The 13,459-nt window shown below is 46.5% G+C and overlaps 1 protein-coding gene across 3 annotated transcripts in view; it reads right to left on the bottom strand.

Annotated features, from left to right (window-relative positions):
* Positions 1 to 13,459, bottom strand: part of Crebrf (CREB3 regulatory factor) — a 79,916-nt gene that overhangs the window by 65,577 nt on the left and 880 nt on the right. The window lies entirely within an intron of this gene.

The following is a 13,459-nucleotide window of genomic DNA, read 5'->3' as shown; positions in this document are numbered from 1 at the left end:
TGACTTGAGAAGTTGGAGCTACATCCCTGGGCTTGTTTATGTGATGTTCATGCTTTAAATCTCCAGAAGTTTGGCAGCTGTCCAGCAGATGGCTCGCCCTTCTGTGATAACATTACCTTTCAGACATAGGCATTTGCATACCTATCAGGCAGCAGGTTCATATCCTAGCACAAGGCTCTGCCATCAGTGGCACCTGCTGGTCAGTTAGACTGTGCCTTTGTGTTTTCTGTTGTCTAGGAAGGGGCAGAGTTCTGTGCAGTGGAGACTTTCCATCAAGGTTTGTTACTGACTATGTCCTGCTCTGAACTGAATGAAATCACAGGCTCCTGATTGATCTGTGTTTCTTTGGGCTTTAAGCAGCCAGATTCTACCACAAAGTTGGCAGACAGATTCAGGGATAGTGTTGACTTGAGGGTTGGGAGGCTTGTATTCTAGCCACAAAGTGGTGGCCAGCTGGCATTATCACTTCCAAAGCATGTAACAGTGCTTGCTCCCCAGAAAAATTGATGTAGTAGAACAGCTTGAATCATAAAAACAAGACTTTACACAAAGATGAGACAATGGTACAAAAAACAAAACAAAACAAAAGATACATAGGATGCCACTAAATTCCTCAAAGTAATTTATTTTTCAATAGGTAGCAATCGTGTATGGTATAACATTCAAAAGCTCAAAAAGATCCAGGCATGGTGGCTTGGACCTCCATTCCAGTAGGTCAGTCTGGGCTACATAGTGAGTATGTACCTTGTCTCAAGAAACAAAAGTGCAAAACTGTTTCTGGTGACTATCAAGTTGTTCGGGCTCCATGGAGACTTCCCCATAACCCCCTCACTTTAAACCTTAATGTGCAGGAGGCTGAAGCGAGCAAGTTGCTTGACTCCAGGGCTTTGAAGCCAGCCCGGGTGACACAGAGTGTCCCTCTTTCAAAAATAAAATGATTTGGGGAATGGAGGTGCACGCCTTTAACCCCAGCACACAGGAGGCAGAGGCAGGCGGATCTCTGTGAGTTCGAGGCCAGCCAGGACTACACAGTGAGATACTGTCTCAAAAACAAACAAACAAACTCTGGCCAAGACCCTAATTTAAGCTATGATATCCAAGGTGACCAGGGTTCCAGACTGTTTCTCACAAGAAATTTGGACAGAGCGGATCATGCTTTAAGATCCTGTTTGCTCTACCAGAGCACCTAGCCAGCCATGTACAGCCATGCTGACAAGGGCGACCGAAAATTCAAATGACAAGAAAAACAGAGAAAAGAGCCGGGCGGTGGTGGCGCACGCCTTTAATCCCAGCACTTGGGAGGCAGAGGCAGGTGGATCTCTGTGAGTTCGAGACCAGTCTGGTCTACAGAGCTCGTTCCAGGACAGGCTCCAAAACCACAGAGAAACCCTGTCTCGAAAAAAAAAAAAAAAGGAAAAAAAAGGAAAAACAGAGAAAAGTTGTCAAAAGCCTTGCATTTTCTTACTATTTCTGTTTGTTTGGAGACAGGGTCTTATGTGGTTAAGTCTAGCCTTGAACTCCTGATCCTCCTGCTTTTGCATCCCAAGTGCTGGGATTACAGATGGCCACCCCCACACCCAGCTCTATATTGCCCCATGACCTGAAGTTTGCACTGTGTGACTCCTCCTTAGAGCGGACTGGGTCCTGCTTGCTGGTTCCACACACATCTTAGGTGTCAACCTTTTGGGAATAAGTGCTTTTTCTCTGGACAGCTCTCGGCTGTGGGATACAGTCAGGAGTCACAGCTTCAAAAGTGAGAACAATTAACTCAAAGCTGGAAGATCTCCAGGAAAAGCTGTGTCCCTCTGACACTAGGCACTGACTTTTTCCCGAGAAGATGACAGTATTGCTAAGTAGTCTAAAAGAGACTTATTGATGCTGGCGACTGGATCGCATCCCTCATTCATCTCATCTAAACAGCATTCTTTGGAGGGAGATGTTATTCCCACCATCATACGGGACAGTGTCCTTATGTGATAGCTCTAAGCCTCGGTTTCTTAATTTTCCCTGAAAACACCAAGTTCAGCCCCCAAAAGCCCCATTACTTATCTATCCTGATTTCCCAGCCTATCCCATACTCAGCACCAGGCCTGCCAAGGTAGAGGACAGACTTTTAGATTTGATGAGCAGATCGAAACCCCATCCCATCTTCCCAGGTTCAAGACCTTTTCCTCCTCTGTGCAGTCCACTTTCCCCCACTCCTCCCCTTTCCTCAGCTACCCATTTAAGCACAGTAAATACTTAACTGCCTTGGATTATTCGTGCCATGTGTATCAGTGTTATTTCTTCAGTGAATTACCTGGGCATACATACACTCTTGCATGCCACCACGCCTATCTTTATTCAGCATGAGTTACACATCCCAGCCTGTCTTTATTGACAGAAGAGGGAGAGGAAAGAAATCGATATTTGGAAAGTCCTGAATGTATACATGAGACAACATCCTGGTCCTGCAGAACTTAGTGAGGGAGAATGAGTGAACTCATGAGCCGGAACCCTCGTGCTTGTGCCAAGAGCAGGACCCAGACCTCAGCGCCCCTCTGTGTTAGCTTACTTGGACAAACTACTAACCCGTCTGACACTTCGTTCCTCTTCTCGCCTGCCTAACAGGTAAATCTGAAGGGCCCAGTGGAATAAGGGCTTCAGTGCATAAGCAGTCCCCATCTCTCCCTGCCTAGGAGGAATGTGACTCGGGAACTTGTTAGAAGAGAGGCAGTAGAAAAGAAAAATGTCTCCTGGCGGAGAGGCGGCAGCAAGCAGCTGGGATTGTTCCCTTATCTTTCAGTGCAGCATTCTCGACAAAATTGTTTCATCTCTCTTGCTGACTGAACACTTCTGGGACAATGCATTGGGTCTTTAATTTTGTTTTATCAGGACCGAGCTGAACATACACTGGTCGGATCAGTGGCTGTAAGTGATAGCAAACCAGGAGGCCAGGGAGCGAGAACAATCTAGCGTTTGTTGAAGAAAGACTCCCTACACACAGGTATAATAAGACATTCTGTTGGAGAGGCCAGAGTGGGAAGATGAAAGCCAAAAGCAGGAGGGACAGATGATAAGACACAGGAACCCAGACCCAAAGCCATAATGGCTTGTTGGATTAGGAGAGGAGGTGTGTTCCAAAACAACCCCAAACTGGTATAACACTGCAAGGCTAGCTTCTCAAGGGCAGGAAGTAAACAATTCAGAAGGTTTCTAAGGGAAAGAAGTGAGACAGAGCTAGGAGAGGGGAGGGTGAAGCCAGGGTCCTCTGCAACCAGAGGTTTGATTTAATGCAAACTTACAAAGTCACAAATTTCCCTGAGCCATGGAAAAACTCAGGACATGCCCATTCGCTTGTTTTTTAGGTTTCAGTTTTCATTTTGTTTCCACAAAGCCTAGGCGGTGTGATTAATGGGGTCGGCATTCCACAACTGCAGCAGCAGGTCACAAAGCAGGATTAGCAGACTCAGTAACAGACCCAGACTTTGTCAAGAGAGGCAATGCGAGGAGGAGGAAGGACCAAGGCTCCTTCTCAGTGCTTAGCCAGCCCCTAGGATATCTCTCTAGGTCCCTAAAGGGTAGCCCGCCTTTCCAAACAGATCCGAAATGTACAAAATGCACCTGCTAGTACCGCAACCGGCTCCTGTCTGCCAGAGGGAGTCCCCTCTTCCCAGCCTAAGGAGGAAGCCACCACTGGGAAAGTGGAATACTGATGGAACTGTAGTGGGAATAAGAGCAAGTATACAGTGGCTACCCTCCTCTAAACAAAGGCAGTAGGGACAGGGTTTAGGCTCCTGCAAACACCACCGGAGAAGGGAGGGTCCAGCGGTGGGTTCCTCCTGTTCTGAGGTCAGTAGCTAAAATATTAGGAATACCAGGAAAGAAGCAAAATGCTCTGCTCCAATCCAGTGAGCCTAGCAACATATACAACAGGCCTGGCACATGGCAACACTGCCTAAATGTTAGCTACTAATACTGTAATTACTATTTCGAGGTACAAAGGCTTGAACCCCATCCCAGGGCTCTGCCATGACAGGCAAGTCCCCCAGATCCTTTTCAGTTTTAATTTGGAACAGGGGCTCACTAAGTTGCACAAGCCAGCCTTGAACTTGTATTCTTTCTGCCACAGCCTTCTGAGAAGCTTGAAATAAGGCGCGTACCACCACAACTGGTTATTATTACTGACAAAAACGGTTTTTTTCTGGGGGATTAAAGAAAGCCATAGACATAGGGATTTGTGGATCTCAGATAGGAACCTTGAATATGAGTTCCAGGCCAGCCTGGTCTACAGAGTGAATTCCAGTACAGCCAGGGCTACAGAGAGAAACCCTGTCTTGATAAACAACAAAACAAAGCAAACAAACAAGAATCCTTGCTCAAAACTGATTGAGAGATTGCAACTGTCCCAGCTGATGCACGCCTGTGGTCTTGACACTAGAGATGCTGGGGTAGGAAAAGTACAAATTCAAGGCCAGGCGGAGGAGGGAGGGTAGGGAGTACAGCTCAGTGACTAAGCAGCCGCCTCACAAAACACACGCACCAAGTTCTAGTTCCGTACTCAGCCCCATAAAAACGAAAGAAAAAAAAAGGGATCATCACAAGTTTCAACACAGGGAAGAGCACTGGAGAATCTTTGAAACTTTAGACACTTGAGGCATTGTGTTATATAAACTAAATTCCCAAAGATTGGAATTCACTAAAAAAAAAAGAAAGAAAGAAAGAAAGAAAGAAAGAAAGAAAGAAAGAAAGAAAGAAAGAAAGAAATCATCTCCCTTGGGATTCTTTTTTCCCATGCTAACTCTAAGTAAATGAGCATCACTAAATAGCTCCTCCATGCAAGATTGTGGGGATCAAATCCCTGAACAGGTAGCTGTGGTGGCTTACTCCTGGAATCCAGGCAGGATTTCTAAGTGTTCAAGGCCAGATTCACCTACACCATGAGTTCTAGGACAGCTGGGGCTAGACCTCGTCTCAAAGCAACCAAACCAAACAATACGTGTGTTGGCAAAGATAAGCAAAGATTGCTTGAGAACACAAAGGGACCAAGTACTTCCTGGCCAGAACCAGAGCTCGACAGAGCTAAGCTGAGAGGAGGGATGTGTTCCTGCGCAGGGAGGGGATGCTTTTGCCAACTCTAAGGGCACATGCCTGTTCCATCCTGATTCTGCCTTTCAGGATTGACTGCAGACAGGTCAACATGGCATTGTACTTGGACGTGTAGGTTCAGGATGGATGTGGCTACACTGTGGGATTTCATAGACATTCACCAGGGTCTGTGGGAGCAACTCGCAGCCTAGCTGACTGGGGGGGTGCAGGGCACCCCTTTATTTGCCTGAGGTCATGGAAAAGTCACAAAAAGAAAAAAAAACTGCATTGAGGCCCAGAATTGGCCTCAAGGTCAAGGAGGAAGCTGGGGAGTAGAGGGGATGGGATGTCTGGGTTAACAGGAAACCCACTCAGAAGCTATCTAGAATGAGAACCTGCCTAGCCCAGGCTGGTTTCCTAACAGTGCCCAGCCTTTGCAGAGATCTATTGGCTTTTCCCACCCACACTCCTGCCCTATAACCTTCTCTGGCACTGGGCTCTATGTCAAGGCCTCATGCTAAGGACCATAGCTCTACCACTGAGCCACACCACTCAGCCCTGTTGGCTTGTTTTAATTTTTGAGACAGGGTATCGCTGTGTAGCCCATGCTGGCCTAGAACTCCCTCCTCCTAGACCCTCCCCTCAGCCTCCTTGAGTAGCTGGGATTACAGGCATGTACTACTATGTTCAGCCCCTGTAAAAGGCTTCCAAAAGGAGGTATTGCCTATGTTTAGGTACAGGGGATCTGTCTGAGCCAGGGGAAGCTGTAAGCACCAAGTCACTGAGAGTGAAAACTATGAGGGAGGGAGGAGTTTGACCCTGGAAGAATGACAAGGACACGCAATGGCAACTCTGGGCCCTAAGAGCAGGCTCTCCTGGGTTTCTATTTATTTATTTATTTATTTATTTATGTATGTATGTATGTATGTATGTATGTATGTTCTATTATGTGTGTGTCTATATGTAGGTGTGTGAACGTGAGTGTGGGGGTCCATAGAGACCAGAATAGGGCATTGGATCCCGTGGAGCTGGAGCCGCAGGAGTTATAAGCTGCCTGAGGTGGGCATCAGGAACCAAGCGCAAGCTTTCTGCGAGAGTAGGTATTGCTCTTAACCATCGAGCCATCTCTCCAGCCATTTCCTCAGCTGCTGCTGCACCTGAAGCCCAAGCACTGGTAAAGGGAACTGCTGTATTGCTACCACCCAAACAACAAGGAGCAACGGCAACCACAAAACCAGCTCTAAAAGAGGCCAAGATCCCAGAAATGAGAACAGACACGGGCATGGGGCAAGTTGAAGAGGAGCTGGTTGGAAGCCTTGTGTTTATTTATGGTTTAAATGTTCCCTAAAACTTCTTTTGTATCACTACTAATATTCATTTCAATTGAAGGGTATTAAGAAGGTAGGGACTTAATCGCAGTGTTGAGATGCCTTTGGGAAGTGGTGGGGATTCAAACGTGTAGGGTGCAGCATCTAGACTGAGTCTCCTAGTTTTGTGGGCAAGATGTCTTAGCTCTTGTCACAGGATGCACTGTGCTGCTTTTGTTATCAACAGATGTGAGTCCTACACATTCAGCCCCCAGAAGTGTAAGCTAAATTAACCCCCATTTCTTTATACAGTAGCCTGCTTGGGTATTTCATCACGGCCCCCAAATGGACTAATATATTTTCTATAACTTATATGAATTAGTGGCAGCTAGGCCTCTGAACGAGAACTCGATGTGCCATTGACTTGTTTTTCTAGCTACACTAGGAGTCTGTTCTATTTACTGCATAGGATAACGTATATAACATTTCTGGTAAGGTGGAGGGGAGGGTGGTGCTGACAGCTACCTGAGCCGTGGTCCTTTCAGACGGCTCTTCCTTACAGACTCCTTCCTTGGCCTGCCTCTTGGGAGCATGAGAGTGAGGGAGCCCCAGGAGTCTGTGTCGGCCCCTTGCATTCTCATCTCCAGCTAGTCTTCCCTGCCTTCCAGACACCTGGGGTCTGTCAGCACGAATGGTGCAGTGCTGAACTTGACTGCGCGGAGGGAACTGGATCGCTTTGTCCTGCCCTCTATCAAAATGGTGCGGGTTCTACACCAGGAACTTGGATGTGGTTCCTAGCACCTCCTGTGTTTTCCATCCCTGCATCTCTGCAACCAAGCCATCACCACAGTTGATCTGACAGCTATGACCAAGCCAGCTGCTCCTTAGCTCCCATTTATTTCGATTTACCACACCCTTGATGTTTGCCTCTTCTGGGCCCTGCAACCTCTTCCCCAGTCTGCCTGGAGGCCTTCAAGCTTCCTTCTGTAAGTTCACCACTAAAGGCCATTTTTTTTCTTCAAAATACTTTCCCTGAACATTAGTTTAGTGGTTTTGGTGCCCTTACTTAGTAAATGCATTTTGGTGAAAGTGGGTATGAATACGTAAAGTAAAAAGATTTACTTTAAATTTTTCGATTATGTGTACATGTATGTGTCTGATATGTATGGGTGCCAGCAGAGGTCAGAAGAAGGTGTTACAGGCAGTTTTTTTTTTTTTTCCGAGACAGGGTTTCTCTGTGGCTTTGGTGCCTGTCCTGGAACTAGCTCTGTAGACCAGGCTGGTCTCGAACTCACAAAGATCCGCCTGCCTCTGCCTCCCGAGTGCTGGGATTAAAGGTGTGCGCCACCACCGCCCGGTTTACAGGCAGTTTTGAGCCACCCAATGTGGGTGCTGGGAACTGAACTTGGGTCCTCTGGAAGAGCAGGAAATACTCCTAACTGCTGCACTATCTCTAGCCACTTCCCATTCCCAACACCACCACCCCCCCAAAAAAAAATCTTAAAAAAAACAAAGACTGATGGGGACCAAACTGAGTCTAAGCTTGCTAGGCAAGCTCTCTGTCACTGAAATGCCCCTCCAGCCCTATAAACAATGCTTTATTATGTGTCTTCCTTACAGCACAACACAGGGGCAGTATCTTGTTTACAAGATACAGTTTGCACGCAAGCTCCTTCTGTACAAACAGGTGCTGGAAATACCTGTTGAAAAGCATGGGGGATGGGCTGGAGAGATGGCTCAGAGGTTAAGAGCACTGGCTGCCCTTCCAGAGGTCCTGAGTTCAACTCCCAGCAACCATATGGTGGCTCACAACCATCTGTAATGAGATCTGATGTACTCTTTTTGCACACAGGTTACATGCAGGCAGAACACTGTTTACATAATAAATATTTTTTTTAAAAAAAAGCACTAGGGCTTAGAGAGTCATTCTCAGCTTTGTAAGTCATACCTCCTAAACACCGGCTTACTTTTACAAAAGTCTACCCTGCTTGTTCCATTTTGGGGTGGCAGCCCATGGTAGTGGCGCTCTTGGACCAGTGTGAAGACACTTTGAAAACCATGCCAAAATCCTGATGATAGTCTCTTAACCCGTGTGGGACCCCAGCACATTCATGGCCCTACATTTCCACTTTCTATGTGGGCAGAATCCATATCAATGCTCCCCTTTCATCGTCCTACATGGTCACTGTGAGCACCTACACAAAAGGAAGCCAGAGAGAGGCCTCACACCCTGAAGGGTCTGAACTGCCCAGTCAATGCAGTTTACACGTTCTCTATGAATCAAGTGCGTTCTCCTGACTCAGAATAGTTGCTGTGTCTCCGTAAACCTGAGCTCACTTCCCCTGATCCTGAATGCTTGGGGTGGAGGACGGGGGACGGGATATGCTTACACAGCTTGAAGGAAGTGCTAACTTTCTGACAACAGTCCATAAGAAACACAACCCCCTCCCCAAATGTGAGAGTAATGCACGCTCTGTGACAACCTGAAAACTATGCGAAACTATGAAAGAAGTGATAGCGGTGATACTGGGGACAACTTCCTATCACACAGTTTTCTGTGGCCAGACACTGACAATATGGAAGGGCTGTCTTTTAATATTCTGTTATCTTTAGTTGGTAAAGTAATTGCCATGGTTTCTTTTTATTAAGTTGTTACATTTGTGTTTGTTGAGACAGAGTCTTGCTATGTAACACAGGCTGGTCTGGAATTCACTCTGTAGCCCAGGATGTCCCAAATTTGAGACCCTCATATTTCCGAAGGGCTTTTCTTGTATATATATTTTGTATATATATATATTTAATTTTTTTTAGGGGCTGCGAAGATGACTTAGTGGTTAAGAGCACTGCTGCACTTCCAGGAGACTTGGGCTTGGTTCCTAGCACCCACATGGTAGTTCACAACCATCTGCAACTCCAGTTCCAGCAGATCTGATGCCATCTTCTGGCCACTGAGGGCATTGCACACACATGGTACCCAGAAATACATGGAGGCAAAACATCCATATATATAAATTTTTAAAAAGCTTTAAAAAGTTAAAAATCAAACTTATTTTTATGTATATTTGTCCATACATCTACACACCACACGTATGCAGGTGCATGAAAGGTCAAAAGAGGGTATCAGATCTCCTTATTGGGTTATGAGCAGTGAACTGACTGATGTAGGTACTGAGAATGAACTTGGGTCTTCTGGAAGAGCAAGAAGCATTTTAAATCTCCAAGTCCTCTCTTTAGTTCCCCACACAAGCCTTTTAAAAGATTACATCTTTGCTGGGGAATGTGCTGAAAAAGTAAAAAAAAAATAAGCAAATAAAAATCACTTGAAGTCACTCAAAGGTACAGCGGTTTCAATGAGAACGGCTCTGTAGGCTTGTGTTTGAATACTTGCTCCCAGTTTGTAGAGCTGTTTGGGAAAGGAGTACAGGGTGGCCTTGCTGGAGGCGGTGTGTCCTGGCTAGGCTTTGAAGCTTTCAAAGCTTATCACCATCCCCACGAGCCACTTCCTTCCTGTTTGTGGGTAAGATGTAAGCTCTCAGCTGCTACCCTGGCAACATGCCCACCTGCCTGCTACACGCTCCCTGCCGTGATGGTGATGAACTCTGGACTGTGGGTTCCCAGTGCGTGGCTCCTTCCATAAGTTGGCTTGGTCATGGTGTCATGAAAGCAATAGGAAAGTAACTAATATAGGAGGGGGATACTAGCTTTGTTGTTTTTTCCGTTCCAATCTCTTCCAGAGATGTGGTTCTAAACAGAACTGATCTTCTGGTCTTAACTGTGATGGTGGGAGTGACAGCTTCTGTTTATCTATCCTCTTGCTTCATCTCTAAGAACTGTGTACCACCACACATCCCAGATAAGCCTTTGGTCTGGGACGACAATGCTGTTTCCAGCTGGGCCAGGATATAAATATTCTTTATGTAGTATTTTGTGTCTTTTTAAGCAGGGTGGTTTAAAATTACGGGTTTTCTACAACTTTATCCACTGAAGCAGAAAGCTCTAGAAGGGATGCAGCATGGGAAATATAACGCGTACTCGCTGCTCAAGTCTTTGTTTACACTGTAAACACATCTGTTCTCCAAACAGTATGGGGTATAATCACTCCAAAATGCTTAGATCTAACAAAGCATTGACTTTTAAAGGAAGGTTTACTTACTTTTATTATATGCATGAATGTTTGCCTACATGCACGTCTGTGGTGCCTGGTGCCCTCAGAGCGACTCTCAGACCCCTAGAGCTGGAGTTACAGGTGGTTGTGAGGCACCAAGTGGGTGCTGGGAACCAAACTTGGGTGCTCTGCAGAGCAGCGAATGCTCTTAACCACTGAGCTGTTTCTCCAGCCCACCGCTGATGCTCATGCTTTGGAAGATAAAATCCAGTAATTCATTGACTCAGCAACAATTTCAAAGCTAGGTGTGGTAGCCATGCAGGTAATCTCAGCACTCATAGGGCTAAGACTGAAGAAATCCATCAAGTTAGAGGCCAACCTGAGGCTACATAGGAAGAGCCTATCTCAAGGGGTGGGTTCATTTCTAAATTCCAAATTTGCTTTGCTATGGCCAAAATGCCTTCCTTTGCTAAAAACCTAGAAAGACACATAAAAGAGTTATGTTTGAAGTCACATTAAAAAATATAAAATATCAAGTTGGCCAGGGACAAAGCTACAAAAAAGGGCTGGGGGCGGGTGTAGTTTGGGGACAAATACTTGCTGAGCATGTGCAAGGCCCTGGTGGACTCTTCCAGAGTATGCCAGAACTACTTCCTCCCTGTTGATAAGTAGTAGAATATGCAAGGCAGGAAGGGTGAGGTCCAACCACTCCTGCTATGATCACAGGGCTCAGGCCTGGCACAGGTGCCTTTTATTGATTTTTCTGGAACCTTCTGAGTCAAATGACCTATCAAAAGTGAAACCTAGGTAGGAAGAACAAAACCAAAACAGTCAGCTGTCCCTCTGGGTCTTATTTTAATAGAAAATGCTGCCAGCATGCCCAGAGGGTTTGGCCATTTATTGGGCAAATGTTCTGTGTGTATTGTTCTAATTTACCAATCTGGCTGTGTTGGCTCACACCTGTAATCCCACCTCAGAACACTGAAGCCTTCCTCAATTTCAAAACATCAACAGTGTGAGGTGAGCAGAGGGCATCCCGGGCACCACTACACAGACAGCAAAATTAAAGTTTCTTAAATAACAGGGGCTCAAGATTAAACTGATTTCCTCAGCAAACAGAACTCAGCAAGCTTCCCCTCGATCTGAACCTATTTCATTATCCCTTTATCTCCAAGCCACTGACACAGCTAAGTGAGGGCGCAGGGCTGCACCTGACTGTTAAGAGTCTTGCAAGCACTCTGTCTGAACAGTCAGTCTGTCATCTCAGGCTCGGCCAGGAGGAATTCCTTCTCTTCCAGGTATCTCACTGCCCTGTTTCCCACAGGTGCTATGCGGCCTCAGTGGGGGAAAGTCACAGGAGGGCTGAGAGACGACAAAGCTGTAGGTCCGGCACAGCCATCCACACCTGGCTGGCACGACAGAGCCCTGGAGCCTCCCCATGCACATCTGTCCTTCTCAGTGTTGTCAGCACGTAACACACCAACCATCCTTACTGCAGGAAATGACCCCACCCGACCGAAAACAAGATCACAAGCAAATCAGCAGTGTAATTTAGGCCACTTCCTGATGGGTAATTTGATTAGAACAAGGGAGGAGCATAAAGTGGATCAGTAAAAACAACCCACAGACACCGATCAGCCCGGCTTGTGAGTGCCTTCAACTATGCTACCATTAAGCCACCGACATTGATGAAAAGCACCCCCAAAGCTACCCTCCACCATCACTGCAAGGCATGCCACAACTGTTTTCCTCCACCGACCAAGTGCAGCTACCCTGACAGGGTTAAATGTGATGCAGCTTGAATCCCCCCCCCCCCAAGCAATGACACTGAAGCCGACTCAATCGTGACACGAGGAGGCCCTGTCTTTTGCTGCAATCAACTAAGCAGATGCTTCACAGGGAACCCCTGGGCATGGCTGCGGCAGAGGAACACTTCTGAGCACTTAGAGCTGGAACACTGCGGAGTCCTGCATACCAGCTATAACCACCAGCGTGGCTTTCTTAGACGACAAATAGTCATTAAAGGTCACACAAGTTGCTCTGGAGGAAAGCAGGGTGGTTATCTGTAATGGCAGATTCATTTTCTAACGAGATATCCAGGCAGGCTACTTACTGGCCTGTCTGAGTGAGGCAGGACGGCTAGGGATAACGTGCTTTTGGGTGGAAATTCTAAAGCATAGATCCTGGAGCTGGAGAGATGGCTCGGCAGTGAAGAGCACTTGGCTGCTCTTCTAGAGGACCCTGGTTTGGTTCCCAGCATCCATATGGCTGCTCATGACTATCTGTAACTCTAGTCAAATGCCCTCTTCTGACCTAGGGAACTAGGCACACATGGTATAGACATACATGGAGACAAATCACTCATATGCATTACCATGGTAACCAGCTTCAAATCTTTAGTATTTTATAGAGTCCATGAAATTAACTAAAGAGGTTCTTTGGGGGCCACTGAGGTGGCTCAGTAGGTAGACGGGGATGTGCTGCTAAGCCTGACAACCTGAGTTCAATCCCCATGTCTGACATGGTAGAAAGAGAGAAAACAACTTTTGCAAGCGACCTCCACATGCATACCCAGGCAGATACAGCCACTCCCCCCAAAAAACAAACTTAGTAAAGGTCAGTTTCCTTGGTTGGGAATATAAAGTATGGAGATACCCAATTCTAAAAGGATCCTGTCTAGGGGTGGGGACAGGACAAGAGCATGGTTAAAGGGAACCCGGGGCACACGCTAGGCCATCTACACTGAGCTACACTCCCAGCTAAACTTTTAGAATAACTTTTAAGTTCAAATAAAAGCAAAAGATTGGAAATCTATCTAGGTGATAGGACTCCTCACCTACTATGCGTGAGGCCCTAGGTTCAATCCCAGTATGTGGGAAGGGTAGAAAGCAGGGCAGAGTTAAAACTGACATAAACAAAGGAAAGCAGAAGACAGCTGGTGAGAGAAGCAAAAGGAACAAAAATTTAAGGTCAGCCTGAA

The sequence above is a fragment of the Microtus pennsylvanicus genome, chromosome 11 (assembly GCF_037038515.1).
Source record: "Microtus pennsylvanicus isolate mMicPen1 chromosome 11, mMicPen1.hap1, whole genome shotgun sequence".
NCBI lineage: Eukaryota > Metazoa > Chordata > Mammalia > Rodentia > Cricetidae > Microtus > Microtus pennsylvanicus.
The sequence above is the reverse complement of the archived record's forward strand: the minus strand, read 5'-3'. Positions and strand labels throughout refer to the sequence as shown.